General features: G+C 36.5%; 1 protein-coding gene and 1 pseudogene across 2 annotated transcripts in view; one reads left to right on the forward strand and one right to left on the reverse strand.

The window, feature by feature from the left end:
• The window catches only part of NDST4 (N-deacetylase and N-sulfotransferase 4), a 414,235-nt gene that overhangs the window by 55,125 nt on the left and 342,242 nt on the right, over positions 1–16,868 (forward strand). The gene's annotated exons all lie outside the window — the stretch shown is intronic.
• LOC100922161 lies at positions 11,592–13,289 on the reverse strand (annotated as a pseudogene).

Genomic DNA, 16,868 nt, shown 5'->3' on the forward strand with positions numbered 1-16,868 from the left:
CTTTGTTAGTTGTAAATCCAATTCAATGATCTTCTCTTTCTCTGTTTTATGACAGTAAGCATCTAGATATGTAAAATTTCCCCTTATAACTGCTTTGTTTGCATCCCACAAATTTCAGTACATTGTTACATTATTGTCATTCTCTTGGATGAAATTCTTAATTGTCTCTATGATTTCCTGTTTCGCTCATTCATTCTTTAGGATTAGACTATTTAATTTGCAATTAACTTTTGGTCTATTTTCTCCTGCCTTTAATATTGCATGTGATTTTTACTACAACATGATCTGAAAAAATGCATTTACTATTTCTGCCTTTCTAATTTGATTTTGAGGTTTTTGTGCCCTAATACATGGCCAATTTTTGTATAAGTTCTATGAACCACTGAGAAGAAAGTAAATTAATTTCCTTCTCCATCAATTTTCTTCAAAGATTTATCATACCTAACATTCCTAACATTTTGTTCAGCTCCGTAACTTCTTACTTATTTATTTTGGGGTTTAATTTATCTCATTCTGAGAGAGCAAGCTTGAGACCTCCACTAGCATAATTTTGCTGTCTATTTCTTCTTGCAGCTCTTTTAACTTCTCTAGGAATTTGGATGCTATATTACTTGGTGAATTTATGTTTAGTATTGATATTACTTTATTATCTGTGGTACCTTTAGTTACCTTTTAGTAACTTTAGTAAATTGTAATTTCCTTTGCTTTTACTTGATCTGAGATCAGGATTGCTAGCTTTGCTTTTTTTATACTTCACTCTGCACTTATCACTCTGCTTTAAATGTCTTTCTTGTAAATGGCATATTGTAGAATTCTGGCTTTTAATCAAGTCTGCTATCTGTTTCCATTATATGGGAGAGTTCATCCCATTCACATTCACAGTTAAAATAACTAATTCTGTAGATGGCAGAGAATACACACACATCTAAGCTCTTTTTTGCTCTCAAAATACTTTATTTCATGAAAAGGCCTTGGAATTAGGACTTGATTTAAAAAATCCACGAAAACATTACCAACAGAAGATATCCTCAAAATTCACCAGAAAAGGTCTATTTTTGCTCCTGGGTGGAGATGGTTAGATCAGGTGCAGACTGAAGGCAGGCAGTGAGAGTATGGAAGGCAGCTCTCACTGAGCAGATCTGAGGGGGGTGGGTGTGATCTCAGCCATTTCTGCGGGGAGAACTTTACCACACTGTGGCTACTTTGCCTGGGCAGTAAGCCAGTACATCAGCAAAGAAGTTATAAACACAGGGGGTAAAGACTATAACCCTGAAATGCTAGGGTCTCTTGGGAACTGGCCACACCCAGGTGCTGAGTGAATCAGCATGCTCTTGGAGTCTTAGAGCACAGATACAGTGCAGCCATTGCTGTCCAGCTAGTGCCTCACTGTTGCCCCTGTAGTCTATAAAGGAAGCTTGGTAATACCATCCAACTCCCTCCCCCCCCCAAAAAAAAAAAAGCAGACTACATTTGTTTTTGTTTTTTTTTTTTTTGTTAGTTTGTTTTCCTTGATTCTTATTTGACAAAATGAGCAAAAAAATAAAGCACACATTAACTATTGATAGCTTCTATATGGATAGAGAGCAGACTTTATCCCTTGAGGAATCTAAAAAGAGACTGTCTCCAGATGAATCCCAAAGGGGGATATGATCTGGTCCTAAAGACACAAGACTCTCATAGAAGAAATCAAAAAGGCTCTCACAAGAGAGCTAGAAGAAAAATGGGAAAAAGGAAAGGGAAGTTTAGCAAGAGGATATGGACAAGTCATCCCACTCATTTAAAGAAAGAGTGGATAAAGAAATCAAATCCTTGAAAAACAGAATTAGTGAATTGGAAAAGGTAAACAATTCCAAGGAAAATAGATTTAGTGAATTGGGAAAAGAAAATAGCTCTCCAAAAAATAAAACTGGCAAAATGGGAAAAAATTCTATAGGCCAAAACAACTCATTTAAAAACTCAATTGGACAATTAGAAAAAGAAATAAAAAAGTTAGTGAAGAAAATAATTCATTAAAAATCATAACTGAATAAATGCAACTCAAGGAGACACCTAGAATCAGTCAAGCAAAACTAAAATGTCAAAATACTTTCTTGGGAAAACAACAGACCTGGAAAATAGATCTAGGAGAGGTAATCTGAGAATTATTGGACTTCCTGAAAAATATGATGAAAAAAAGAGCCTGGACACTATTTTCCAGGAAATTATCAAAGAGAATTGTCCAGATGTTATAGAAACAGAGGGTAAAATAGATATTGAAAAAATTCATTGATCACCTACTGAAAGGGACCATAAAATCAAAACTCCAGGAAATATTGTGGGTAAATTCCAGAATTATCAGACCAAGGAAAAACTACTACAAGCTGCTAGAAAAAATCAATTCAAATATAGAGGAACCACAATAAGGATTACTCAGGATCTAACAATGTCCATATTAAAGCACTGAAGGGCCTGGAATCTAATATTCCAAAAGGTTAAAAAACTTGATATGCAGCCAAGAATAGCTAACCCAGGTAAAATGAGCATTTTTTCCCAGGGAAGAAGATGGACATTCAATGAAATATGTGAATTTCATCTACTTCTGATGAAAAAACCAGAACCCAGCCAAAATGAGCATTTTTTCCCAGGGAAGAAGATGTACATTCAATGAAATAGGTGAATTTCAACTATTTCTGAAGAAAAAAACAGAACTAAACAAAAAGTTTGATCTTCAAATATAGGACTCAAGAGAAACCTAAAAAGGTAAAAAGAAATCTTGGGAACTATATTTCTGTTATAAATATACATAAAAAACACGCGTATAATTTGTTCTAGAAACTACAGGTGAAAAGGAAATTGTACCTGAAGAAAGGTAAAGTGGGGGTACTACATCTCATGAAGAGGCAAAGGAAACCTATTATATCTGAGAGAAAGAAAGGAGGGGGATGAGCATAGTGTGTATCTTACTCTCATCAGAATTGGCTTAAAGAGAAAAATATTAGACATATTTGATTTACAGAGAATCTTCATGCACCTCATTAAAAAGTGGGAGGGGAAAAGTGAAAAGAGAAGGAATAAGCTAAGCAGAAGGGAATACAGAAATTGTGAGGAAAAGGGGTAAGAAAGCGGGAGGAATACTAAGGTAGTGGGAGGATCGTAAAAAGGGAGGGCTGTGAGAAGCAAGTGGTGCTCACAAGTTTAATACTGGGAAGATGGATAAGGGGGAAGGAAGGGAGAAAAGCATAAGCATAAGTAATACAGAATTAGTAATTTTAATCATAAATGTGAATGGGGTAAACTCCCCCATAAAGATAGCAGACTGCATTAAAAACCAAAATCCTGCAATATGTTGTTTACAGGAAACACACTTGAAGCAGGACAATATATATGGAGTAAAGATAAAAGGTTCGAGCAGAATCCATTATGCTTCAGGTGAAGTAAAAATAAAACAGGGGTAGCCATCCTGCTCTCAGATCAAGCAAAAGCAAAAATTGATCTAATTAAAAGAGATAAGGAAGGGCACTATATCTTGCAAAAGGGTAGCATAGATAATGAATCAATATAAATATTATATATATATATATATACCAAGTGGTGTAGCATCTAAATTCTTAAAAGAGAAATTAGGAGAGCTGTGAGAAGAAATAGATAGGATAACTATAATAGTGGGAGATCTCAGCCTTGCATTCTCAGAATTAGATAAATCAGACCTCAGAATAAATAAGAAAGAAGTCAAAGAGGTAAAAAGAATGCTAGGAAAGTTAGGTATGATAGATCTTTGAAGAAAATTAAATGGAGACAGAAAGGAGGACACTTTCTTTTTGGCAGTTCATGGAACTTATACAAAAATAGACCATATATTAGCACATAAAAACTTCAAATTCAAATGCAGAAAGGCAAAAATAGTCCAAAAATAACTGGAAACTAAATAATCTAATCCTAAAGAATGATTGGGTGAAACAGCAAATCATAGACATAATTAATAACTTCACCTAAGAAAATGACAATAATGAGACGTCATACCAAAATGTGTGGGATGCAGCCAAAGTGGTAATAAGGGGAAATTTTATCTCTCTACAGGCCTATTTGCATAAAATAGAGAAAGAGAAGGTCAATGAATTGGGCTTGCAACTAAAAATGCTAGAAAAGGAACAAATTAAAACCCCCCAGTCAAACACTAAATTTGAAATTCTAAAAATAAAAGGAGAGATTAATAAAATTGGAAGTTAAAATAAAACCTCTTGAATTAATTAATAAAACTAAGAGTTAATTCTATGAAAAAAACAACAAAATAGATAAACCCTTAGTAAATCTGATTAAACAAAGGAAAGAGGAAAATCAAATTGTTAGTCTTAAAAATGAAAAGGGAGAAATCATCACAAATGAAAAGGAAATGAGGGAAATGAAGGAAATTAGGAATTAGTTTTGCCCAACTTTATGCCAATAAATTTGATAACTTAAATGAAATGGAAGAATACCTTCAAAAATATAGCTTGCCCAGATTAAGGGAGGAAGAAGTAAATTGGTTAAATAGTCTCATCTTAGAAAAAAAAAATAGAACAAGCTTTTAATCAACTCCCTAAGAAGAAATCCCCAGGATCAGATGAATTTACATGTGAATTCTACCAAACATTTAAAGAACAATTAACTCCAATGATATATAAACAATTTGAAAAAATAGGGATTGAAGGAGTCCTACCAAATTCCTTTTATGACACAGACATGGTACTGATACCTAAACCAGGTAGGTTAAAAACAGAGGGAAACAAAATGACAGAACAATCTCCCTAATGGATATTGATGCTAAAACCTTAAATAAAATATTAGCAAAATGATTACAGAAAATCATTCCCAGGAAAATACACTATGACCAAGTAGGATTTATACCAGGAATGTAGTCTGGTTCAACATTAGGAAAACTATAAGAGTAATTGATTATATCAATAACCAAATTAGCAAAAACCATATGATTATCTCAATAGATGCAGAAAAAGCATTTGATAAAATCCAACACCTATTCCTATTAAAAATATTTGAGAGTATAGAAATAAATGGACTTTTTCTTAAAATAATCAGGAGCATATATTTAAAACTGTCAGTAAGCATCATATGTAATGGGGAAAAACTGAAACCATTCCCAGTAAGATCAGGAGTGAAACAAGGTTGTCACCATTATTATTCAATATTATATTAGACATGCTAGTTTTGGGAATAAGCTTTGCGAAAGAGATTAAAGGATGGAAAGTAGGTAATGAGGAAACCAAATTATCACTCTTTGCAGATGATATGATGGTATACTTAGAGAACTCCAAAGTTTCTACTAAAAAGCTATTAGAAATAATCCACAACTTTACAAACTTGCAGGATACAAAATAAATGCACATAAATCCTCAGCATTTTTATACATCACCAACAAAATCCAACAACAAGAGATATAAATAGAAATTCTATTCAAAATAACTATTGATAGCATAAAATATTTGGAAATCTAGCTACCAAAGGAAAGTCAGGAATTATATGAGCAAAATTACAAAACACTTTCCACACAAATAAAGTTATATTTAAATAATTGGAAAAAATATCAATTATTCTTGGATAGGCCGAGGGAATATAATAAAGATGACAATACTACCTAAACTAATCTATTTATTTAGTGCTATAACAATCAGACTCCCAAGAATCTATTTTAATGACCTAGAAAAAGTAACAAAATTCATATGGAAGAACAAAAGGTCAACAATTTCAAGGGAATTAATGAAAAAACAAATCAAATGAAAGTGGCCTAGCTGGACCCGATCTAAAACTATATTATAAAGTAGCGGCTTCCCAAACCATTTGGTATTGGCTAAGAAATAAATTAGTTGATCTGTGGAATAGGTTAGGTTCACAGGACAAAATAGTCAATAACTATAGCAATCTAGTGTTTGACAAATGCCAAAATCCCAACTTTTGGGATAAGAATTCACTATTTGACAAAACTGCTGGGAAAAGTAGAAATTAATATGGCAGAAACTAGGCATGGACCCACACTTAACACCGTACACCAAGATAAGATCAAAATGTGTCCATGATTTAGGCATAAAGAATGAGATTATAAATAAATTAGAGTAACATAAGATAGTTTACTTCTCAGACTTTTGGAGGAGGAAGGAATTTGTGACCAAAAATAACTAGAGATCATTATTGATCACAAAATACAAAATTTTGATTATATCAAATTAAAAAGCCTTTGTACAAACAAAATGAATGCAAACAAGATTAGAAGGGAAGCAATAAACTGAGAAAACATTTTTTACAGTTAAAGGTCCTGATAAAGGCCTCATTTCCAAAATATATATTGAATTGACTCCAATTTATAAGAAATCAAGCCATTCTCCAATTGATAAATAGCCAAAAGATATAAACAGATGATGAATTTTGAGATGATGAAATTGAAATTATTTCTACTCATATGAAAGGATGTTCCAAATTATTATTGATCAGAGAAATGCAAATTAAGACAACTCTGATATACCACTACACAACTGTCAGATTGGCTAACATGACAGGAAAAAATAATGATGAATGTTGGAGGGGAGGTGGGAAAACTGGGACACTGATGCATTGTTGGTGGAGTTGTGAACGAATCCAACCATTCTGGAGAGCAATGTGGAAATACGCCCAAAAAGTTGTCAAACTGTGCATACCCTTTCATCTAGCAGTGTTACTACTGGGCTTATATCCCAAGGAGATACTAAAGAAGGGAAAGGGACCTGTATGTGCCAAAATGTTTGTGGCAGTCCTTTTTGTAGTGGTTAGAAAGTGGAAAACAAATGTATGCCCATCAATTGGAGAGTGGTTGGGTAAATTGTGGTATATGGATGTCATGGAATATTATTGTTCTCCAAGCAATGACTAGCAGGATGTATACAGAGAGTATTGGAAAGACTTACATAAACTGATGCTGAGTGAAATGAAGCAGAACCAGGAAATCATTATATACTTCAATAATATTGTATGAAGATGTATTCTGATGGCATTGGATATCTTCAACAAAGAGAAGATCTAACTCAGTTCCAATTGATCAATGATGGACAGAATCAGCTACACCCAGAGAAGCAACACTGGGAAATGAATGTGGACTATTTGAATTTTTGTTTTTCTTCCTAGGTTATTTTTAATCTGAATCCAATTCTTCTTGTGCAACAAAAGAACTGTATGGTTCTGCACACATATATTGTATCTAGGATATATTATAACATATTTACTATGTATAAGATTGCCTGCCATCTAGAGGAGGAGATGGAAGGAGGGAAGGACAAAGTCAGAACGGAAGTGAGTGCAAGGGATAATGTTGTAAAAAAAAATATCCATGTGTATGTTCTATCAATAAAAGTTATAATAATATAAAAAACTAATTATGTAGTTCCTACCATCCTATTTACCTTGTTATGCTTTTCTCTTTCCTTTTCCCCTTCCCTCCTCCCCAGTATTTTGCTTTTGATGACCAGTTCCCTCAAGACAGCCCTTCCCTTTTAGAGTCCTTTCCCCTTTTTTATACCTTTTCCCTAATACTTCTGTTTTTACTTCTATCAGTCTTTCCTTTTCCCAATTTCCCTCCCACTTCCTTTTAAGGTGAGATGTTTTTCTATAAAACCAAATGTCTTATATTCTCTCTTTTAGCCAAATCTGATGACAGTAAGATTCATATAATACTCATCCCCCTCCTTTATTCCCTTAATTATGAGGTATTCTTTGACTCTTCATGAGATGTAATTTCCCATTTAGCTCCTTTTCCCTCTTTTTGGAGTATGATCCCCTTTCCACCTCTAGTTTCCTTATCATATTATCATCATAAAATCAAATTATACCTGCAGTCTCTAAGTGTACCCATAACAGAAACACAATTCTCAAGAGTTCTTTCCTTTTTACCTTTTTATGTTTCTCTTGAGTTCTGTGTTTGGAGATCAATTTTTTTTTGTTCAGTTCTGGTCTTTTCATTAGAAATAGGTGAAAATCGCCTTTATCATTGATTGTCCATCTTCTTCCCTGAAATATAATGCTCACTTTAATTGGATAGCTTATTCTTGACTGTAATCCAAGTTCTTTTGCCTTTTGAAATATCAGATTCAAGGCCCTTCAAACCTTTAAGATGGAAACTGCTAGGTCCTGGGTAATCCTCATTGTGACTCTTTGGTATTTAATTTTTTTTTTCCTTTTTGCCTGCTTGCAGTATCTTTTTCTTTGTGCTATAGTTCTGAAATTTAGCCATGATATTCCTTGGGGATTTAATTTTAGGGTGTCTTTCAGGAGGTGATTGGTGAATTATTTCCATGGCTATTTTACCTTCTGATTCTAAGATATAAGGCAGTTTTCCTTTATGATTTCCTATAAGATAACGTCTAGCTTCTTTTTTTCATATTGGCTTTCAGGAAGTCTAATATTCCTTAGATTGTTTCTCCTAGATTTGTTTTCCAGGTCAGTTGTTTTTCCTAGAAGGTATTTCATATTTTCTTGTGCTTTTCCATTTTCTTTGTTTTTGTTTGGCTGTTTCTTGAAGTCTTAGTGAGTCATTCACTTCCATTTGTTCAATTCTAATTTTTAGTGTATTATTTTCTTGTTACCTTTTTTAGCTCCTTTTGTAATTGGCCAATTGAATTGTTTTGTTCATTGCATTTTTTTTTATTTCACAAATTTTATTTTTCAATGAATTGATATCTTTTTCTTATCTATTTTGTAGGACACTATATGCTTTTTCCATTCCTTCTTGCAATGATCTCATTTCCTTTCCCCATTTTTCTTCTAACTCTCTTTTAAGATCCTTTATGCAATCTTCCAACAGACCCTTGTGAAACAGAAACCAACTCATATCTCACTTTGGGGCTTCATCTGGAATTTGCCTTTAGGAACCTCGGGATTTGAGGTCTGTTCTTCTGTTTCTATATGGCGAGAGTTCTTTTTGGTTTTTTACTCTTTTTTTAAGACTTGAGGTCTGCTCAGTGCAAAGGAGTCTCAGCTGCTTTAATTTGTCTTGGGGCAGTTCTGCAGATTGATTTCCATTGCTGGATAATAGCAGCTAGGTTCTGTTTGGGGCTTAGTGGTTTACAGTTTGTCTTTTGTAGCAAATTCTGCCAAACCACCTGTTTGCAACCAGGATAGAATAGCCTAAGAGACTCACAGAAGATTCCCAGGTTCTGCTTTGACTTTCTGTTCCAGCTCCTTGCCCCTGTGCTGCAGTCTGGGCTCAAAAGACTGTCCACCTGCTCATTTGAAACAGACCTGTTTGAAGTTCTTCCAAGGTATCTTCTGGAAATATGTTGTACTTCAAATATTTGTGGGTTCTTTGACTTCAAAGCCAGTTTAGAGGCTTAATCTGATGTTGGTTTGAGAGAAGGTTAGAGGTGGTCACAGAAAGTCATGTCTGCTGCCCACCATCTTGGCTCCACCTCTCTAAATTTTGTTTTTTGAAGAAGCCAGAGTATATATAGAGTGAAATGATTACTTTATATATCAAAATTCACAATCAGTGTAAGTACCATACTTTGTGACTTATTTGTTTTTACTTTATGATTCATATCAGAGTTATTGTTAGAGCAAATAATCAAAATGGCTTCCATCTTCACCCTCCTATTTCTGACACAAAAGTTATTGAGATGAAGATATTTTAGGCATTTATAAGAGAAGTACAAATTTCACAGGTCCATAGATGTAGAACTAGAAATCATTTTGGAAACTATAGAGTTCAACCTCATCATTTTACATATGAGGAAATTCAGACATAGACAAACTAAGTAACTTAAATATGGTCACACAACCAGAAAGGAAGGCTTGGGATGTCATACAAACTTATATTGGTTTTCTTGGTTAGGAAGTATAGCACTATTGAAGAGCTTTGAGCAGAGAAGTAGTATAAACCCTATTTAATTAGTTAGTGAAGAATGATTTGGAGGGAGATTATATAAGGCAGGAAGAGGCTCAATTAATTTATTAGAAGAATAATTGCATTTTTTTTCTAGTAAAGGGGCGTTTATTTCCTTGTGTTAGCAGCTACATCCCAAATTATAACTTTATAGGATGTAGATATCATTCTTCAATCATCCCTATCAGTCTCTATTTATTGTATAACCTGAATTTCAGGATATACATAGTCTTGCAACAAAGGATAGAGTAATATAGGTGTTACTTTTCATTTGCTGCTCCTGGCAGTAAAAAGGTCATGTATTACTACCACTTATTAGAAGCAGGACTTCTTTTGAGGTGTAATGAACCAATAGATCTTCACATCATCTCTCCAAACTGTTTTGTCAGTTTTTTTTAGAGCAACATACTGGAAGAATCACAGTCTTCCAGAATCTGAAAGTGATACTTGTCATGTGCCACTATTTGCAACATGTACCAAAGACAGAGATCAGGTTCTTCATGTACCAGCACATGAGACAAATGGGAACAAGGTTATGGGACCTGCATTTTGGAGTAGGAAGGTGGCAAGACTAAGAATAAAGAGAAGCTGATATATCTGAAACTCCAAAGAAAGTCTATCTTAGAAATAAACGTCTTAATAGGGATGGCCAGGTATGCAAGAGAGTAAGGAGGGGAAGTCTGTTTTTATTTTTCCAGCTCTGGCTAAGTGCTTACTTACATCATGAAGTCTCAGGATGCTAGACTAAAGGGCATCCCAAGAGAAGGCCCTCTTGTTGTTACCACTGTGCAAAGGACAATAACCCAAGGATTATTCAGAAGAGGCAACACAATGACTGGAGGGAGAGGTAAGGGCTTAGACTTTGGAAATGGCTACTAAAGTTTGTTGTAGCTAAACAGAAGCCCAAGAAAAGGGAATATTCATTTAAACTGCTGACACAATGTATCACTAGGACAGCAGAACACCAAGTATACCTAGTGAGATACCTCTTAACAATTAAAATTAAGGAAGTGTAGAAAAAGCTTTTAAGAGCTGGTCTCAGTGACACATATGATCCCACACACTAGGAAAGCTCAGGCTGGACAATAATGCTTGCTTTGCCCTATGAATTTTATAGCTTTTCCTGTATTTCTTTTGAGCCTTTTCTTTCAAAACTATGACTTCAGTACAAGAAACATTTCCCAGTAATACCCAAAATGCAACACCAGTTTTCTGACTCCCTCCAAATCCATATTCTTGGCCCCCAAATAGAGGCATCTGGATTAGTTGTAAACAAAACATAAGATCATAAACTGTATGTGGTGAAGAGATGTTGGATTGTTTTACAGATTAGATGGTGGCGTTAATAGCAGGTAAAGGAGCCGGGGAAGGAAAAACAAGTAAAACTTTTCCTAATCCCAAACCTCAATGTTTAATATTCTAATTAGGACCACTCTACTTTAAGGAGGAAATCTCCAACAGCCAGAAGTTTCTCACTCTTGTGGAGGGAAAGAAGATTACACCCATGTGATAAAGATGACTGGAACTTAAGGCTGCAAAACAGTGGGGGAAATGGCTTCCTGGGCAGAGGGAGTCCAGAAGTCGAAAGAGGAAGGGGCATGAGTAGGAATGAGTGAGAAAATTACTAACAAGAAAGGGGTTAAGAGGACTCCCCAGTTCCAAGGCCCCTGGGCCAACAGAACCCCATCCCTTCACACAATGCTCTTTCATTGGCCTGTTATTTTCTTCCATATTTGTAGCTGTTTTTTGAGAGCTTCACTGTCTGGAAACACACTGGCATGGGTACTTGCTCTGGCTTTAGCTCTTCTCCTTCAGCATTCTCACAAGAAGCTTAACCGCTAGACCCTTCCCTCCCCATCATCCTTACTCTTTCTAGTTCGGCATAGCCTCAGACACCTACTGTTTTCTACCATCCCTCACAGACATCCTCTTCTTGTGCTGCTGCTATCGCCTTTACTCCTCCTGCTGATGCTGCATCTTCATCAGCTTCTCAAAAGTTTTGGTGGTTGTGATATTCTCCATGAACCAATCCTCAGCATGAACAGAGTTGATGTGATATTTGACACCACTGTGTGACATGAACTCCTTCTCACACAGGAGGCACTTATATTTTCCAGCCACAAAGCTTCTCAATGAGCAAGTGCCCAAGTGAACCTTCAGACCAGACACATTACTGTAATCCGATACACAGCTCTGGTTAGGACAATGGACATGATGTTACATCTTGATTTCTGTTTTCCATTTATAGAGTACTTCCTGGCTAAAGATAGGTAGTGCAGGACAAGTACATTTCAGCTTTCGGTCATCAGGAACCAGGTCCTGAAGCACCTTCTTCTTAGGCCACTCTTAGGCCAACTTGGCATTGGCTAGCTCCTGCAAGTAATATACAGCCACTTTGGCTGAATGCCCCTGTACATGATCCCCAGTACTAGTCTCTAAACACAGATATCTTAAGCCCTCTGATTGGCCTGACTCTGAAAAGAAGGGCATAGGTCAATGTTCTGATCATAGGTGATACATAAGTCCAGCCTTTAAGCCATAAGTCTTTCCACAATGGTGCCACTTCAGTGTCATCTGCTCCAGCTTTGCATCTTCTTTGCCACATTTTTGGATGTGATACAAGTTGTCCATGTTGCTTGTGAAGCTGCCAAAGCAACTGTCCTGTGTGCACTTGAGCTTCCTCATCCTTTTCAGGACCTTTTGGAGATATTCTCATTCATTTGGCTCATCTAGCTCTCCCCCATCTTTCAGGATGGGCAAATTATTATGGTCTGCCATGACATGGTATTTCATCCCTGCCAATGACTAACGTTGCTTCCCATAGTGGTGACAGATGTACATCTGTCTGCAGTTCCCCATGTGCTTCTTTAGACACTTTACTGTCTTTCTGACTACTGCCCAACAGCTTGGACAAGAAATTCTGCCTTTATCCAGGATTTCCAGATACCACTGCTCCTCTGCACTGCCTGCTGGATAACTTGGTGGATACTTCTGGATATAACAGTTCTAGGTTCTGGGGACATGCTGAGCCAGACCACTGCTTCTTTCCAGAAAGTTTCTGCTTCTTCTGAGGAAATTCTTCATAATCTTCCTTTTCTTCCCCTCTAGTCTTTCTCTTCTCTTTTCCTGATACTCCACCTGTAACTTCACCTTAGGGATGAGAAGTTGCTTTGATCCCTCTCATTTCCAACCAAAAGTCAGCTTTGGGATAGATGTACAACCACCATTCACCAACTTTCAGGAAGAGTCAGGGAATGCTTCACTTTGGGAGTTGTGGCCAGATGAAATGCTCTGGAAGGTGCTATCCCCTGTGGCACAATGGTGTTCTTGGCTTCTATATTCCTCTTGTTCTTCTGCTGTCTGAAATGTGTGGGTCTGGGAACAGCAGCTAGTGCATAGAGCGACTAGAAGGCATCACCCCCTCCAGCCTTTACTTCAAAAAGATTAGTTTTTTAATAAAGTTTTTTTTTTAATTTTCAAAACGCATAGTTTTCAATATTCACCCTTGCAAAACCTTGTGTTCCGTTTTTTTTTCCTCCCTCCCTTCTTCCTACCATCTCCCCTAGAAAGCAAGTAATCTAGTATATCTTAAATATGTGCAATTTTTCTATACATATTTCCACAGGGTAATTAGTTTTTTACTTCTAGTTTTTCTTGTCAATTAGTCTGAGCCCTGACCTCCTTGTTCATTGTTCTCAGCATGTTCCTTCGTGCCTTTGCAATTTTTTTCATAGGAACAGGTATTTAGAAGTAGTGGAGACCATCAAGTCAAATTTCTTCATTTTAAAAATGAGAAAACTGAGGCATGGAAAGGTTGTGACTTGCTCTAAGTCACACAGCAAGATAGGATTCAAACCCAGGTTTTTCCTGATTCCAAAACCATTATCCTAGTCAAACTAGATTGTCCTTTATTTTTCACATTAAGCTGTGCTCTCATCATCTTGTACCTTTGCTCACACTGTTTCATGGACCTAGAATGGCTTTCCCTTTCTCATGGATGGAATTTCTGTTCACCATTTAAATCTCAATTCAAATGCCAATTTCTCTAAGGCTTCTCTGATTCCTTTTACCAATCCATGAAATTAATTTCTTCCTCAGAACACTGCAAGATTTAATTTATATTATATTCTGTATTATAATTACCTAGGTTGGTTTGGTTTCCCTTTACTAGTTTATTAAATCCTTGAAAGCAGGATGACTATGAAAAAAAATAAAGACTTTGAGTTATTCTTTCCCATAGGAATACCTTACAATTTGTTTTCAGTAAGTGCTTAATAAGTGACTTGTCTATATATACAAATATATTTGCCATCATGACAATGTATATCCTTCATAATTAGAAATTTGATTATATTAATACCAAATAAATGTCACATTAAATAATTACTGTGTTTGTAGTGATGACAGACTCTAGTTGTATAGGTCTTCTGCTCTATTTTCACCATTACATGGTGACTAGTTTCCTAAAGTTGCAAAAAGATATCTTTTATTCTGACATGAAAATGTAAAAAAATAATTGGTTTTGAATTTATATGGTTTAAAAAATAAATTTTATTTTTGTTTTTCTTCTATTACTTTAATTTACAAATGTATTGTTGAATTTCATTATTAACATAATAGGCATTCTATATAGTCTACATAGTTTATTAACAAAATATACATTCAAATTTAGAGGAGGAAAATTAGGTGCTATTGAAAATAATGTAGTTTATGAGCTGTATCTTTGTAACAATAATCTTCCATTATGGCTGGACTGAATTTTTAAAAATAAATTACTGAACTCAGTGAAGACTATCTCCCCAGTCATAACAGAGAAATGGAAGAGTAGATTTGGTAAAATTCAAAGTCTTTTTAACATTCATGTGTTCATTGTTTTCTATCAAGCCAGTAGGCTTTATTGCCTTAAGAAAAAAGACTTATGAGATATTCAAGAAACAGGCTTTTTGAAAGCAAGAGTTTTCTCAAAGAATGATATTTGATAATAGAATGGAAGGGAATCCCAAACACATGGGTGAATTTAATGCATAAGAAACATAAGCTTCAGAAGGAAAAGAAAAGCATTGGACTTAAGGAATGATTATTTTGTCTTTAAAAATATTTTATTGATGTTTTTGCTTTTTCTATCACACTCCTTTCTGAATATGATTATTAAATTCCCCCTTCCAGTGAGCTTTCTCTTAAAAGAAAAAATAAAATGATACTTAGGCAAAAACAACTGATCTGTTATGGTACCTTTTAGTATGTTCAACACAACACACCCATACTTACTCATCTCTACAATAAATGGTATGAATTACATTTCTTTGTTTCTTCTCTGGGGCCCAAAATAGTCAGACCATTATACTCTAAATTAGTATATATGGATAACAAACTAATAATCATCCAGGTTTATATATTAGAGCTCTCAAGAATTAAATTTGGGGGTGGAGCCAAGATAGCAAAGAGGACACATGCCTCTTTCTGAGCTCTCCTTTATCCTCAAACTAATTTTTATGAAACTCAGCTTCAGAATTAGTTCTTGACTGTCAAAACTCATGAATATTGGGAGTGCAACTCATTACCAACAGAAGATAATCTCAAAATTCCCCAGCAAAGGTCTATTTTGCTAGCACAGGGACAGAATAGGTCTAGGTCAGGAGCAGACTCAAGCAGTTAGGCAGTGAGAGCACAAAAAACAAACTATGATGAGCAGACTGGAGGGGGGCAGACTATGGTCTTCACCAGCTGAAAATCTGCAGGGAGAACTTTGCCACAGTGCTGGCTACTCTGCCCTGGCAGCAAGCCATTAGATCAGCAGAGACGCTATAAACACAAAGATCAAAGACTATAACCCCAAAACACTAGAGACTCTGGGGAACTGGCCATACCCACCCAGCACCAGAAGAGACTCAGCACAATCTCAGCACTTGATCTCAGCACTCAACCGTTGATCCCAGCGTGCAACTGCTGATCCTAGTGCACAGGCTGATCTCAGTACAGCCATTGATGTCCCACTGCTGCTTCACTGCTGCTTCCTGTTGTCTGTTGAGGAACCTCAATAACCCCACATTGCCCTAAAAGCAGACTGCAGTTTTTTTGTTTTGTTTTGTTAAAATGACTAGAAAGGCAAAGTGTGCTCTAACTATAGATAGCTTCTATGCTGACAGAGAGTAGCTTTCAAAGCTGGAGTAGACTAAAAACAGTTTGTCTCTAGATGAAAACCCAAATGTAGATATGATATGGTCACCACCACATAAGGCTCTTGTAGAAGAAATTTAAAAAGGCTTTTTAAAAAGAGCTAGAAATGGGGGCGGAGCCAAGATGGCGGAGAAGACACACGCGTCTTTCTAAGCTCTTCTCTTACCCTCTTTATCAATATTATATCGAGCCTCAAAAATAGTCTTGACTGCTACAATTCGTAAAGATAAGAAGTAGAACAACTCACCGGCCGAAGAAAATCTGCAGTCTCGCCAAAAAAGGTTGGTTCCGGGGCCAGGGGGGAGATCGGCGCAGACTGGGAGAGAAATTAGGTTCCGAGGAGAGTCTCAAACCGAGGGTGAAGGCACAGATCTCAGCACAAGCGCGCAGCCCCAACCCGCAGTACGGGCTTTTCCTTGGGGCAGTTGTGATCCTGCACGGCAGGAGGACGCAGCCCGGGTTAGCCTCCAATCTGCGCAGTGGGGAGCTCGGCTTGGGGCCATAGAGCTTTTCCAGGGCCGATTTGCATCAGGCAGAGACACTGGGCAGAGTTTGTGGCTGTCTGCGTTCTGCGGTCTGCGCTCAGCTGCTAATACTCACAGTCCCACAAGAGGCTCCGGCCTGGGGCAGTGACACTTTCACCACTTAGTCTCTAGCCGAGGGCAATCGATAATCCACTCAGCCCTACTAAGCAGTTTGATAGCTCGGCCAGTGCTGAATCCACTTCCTGTTGGGGGAAGGGAAAACTCTCACTCAGAGCACTCCCATACCTCGGAGCCGGAAATCGGTTTACATCTTTCCCTGCTCTGCAGAGGAA

This window comes from Sarcophilus harrisii, chromosome 6 (assembly GCF_902635505.1).
Source record: "Sarcophilus harrisii chromosome 6, mSarHar1.11, whole genome shotgun sequence".
Classification (NCBI taxonomy): Eukaryota; Metazoa; Chordata; class Mammalia; order Dasyuromorphia; family Dasyuridae; genus Sarcophilus; species Sarcophilus harrisii.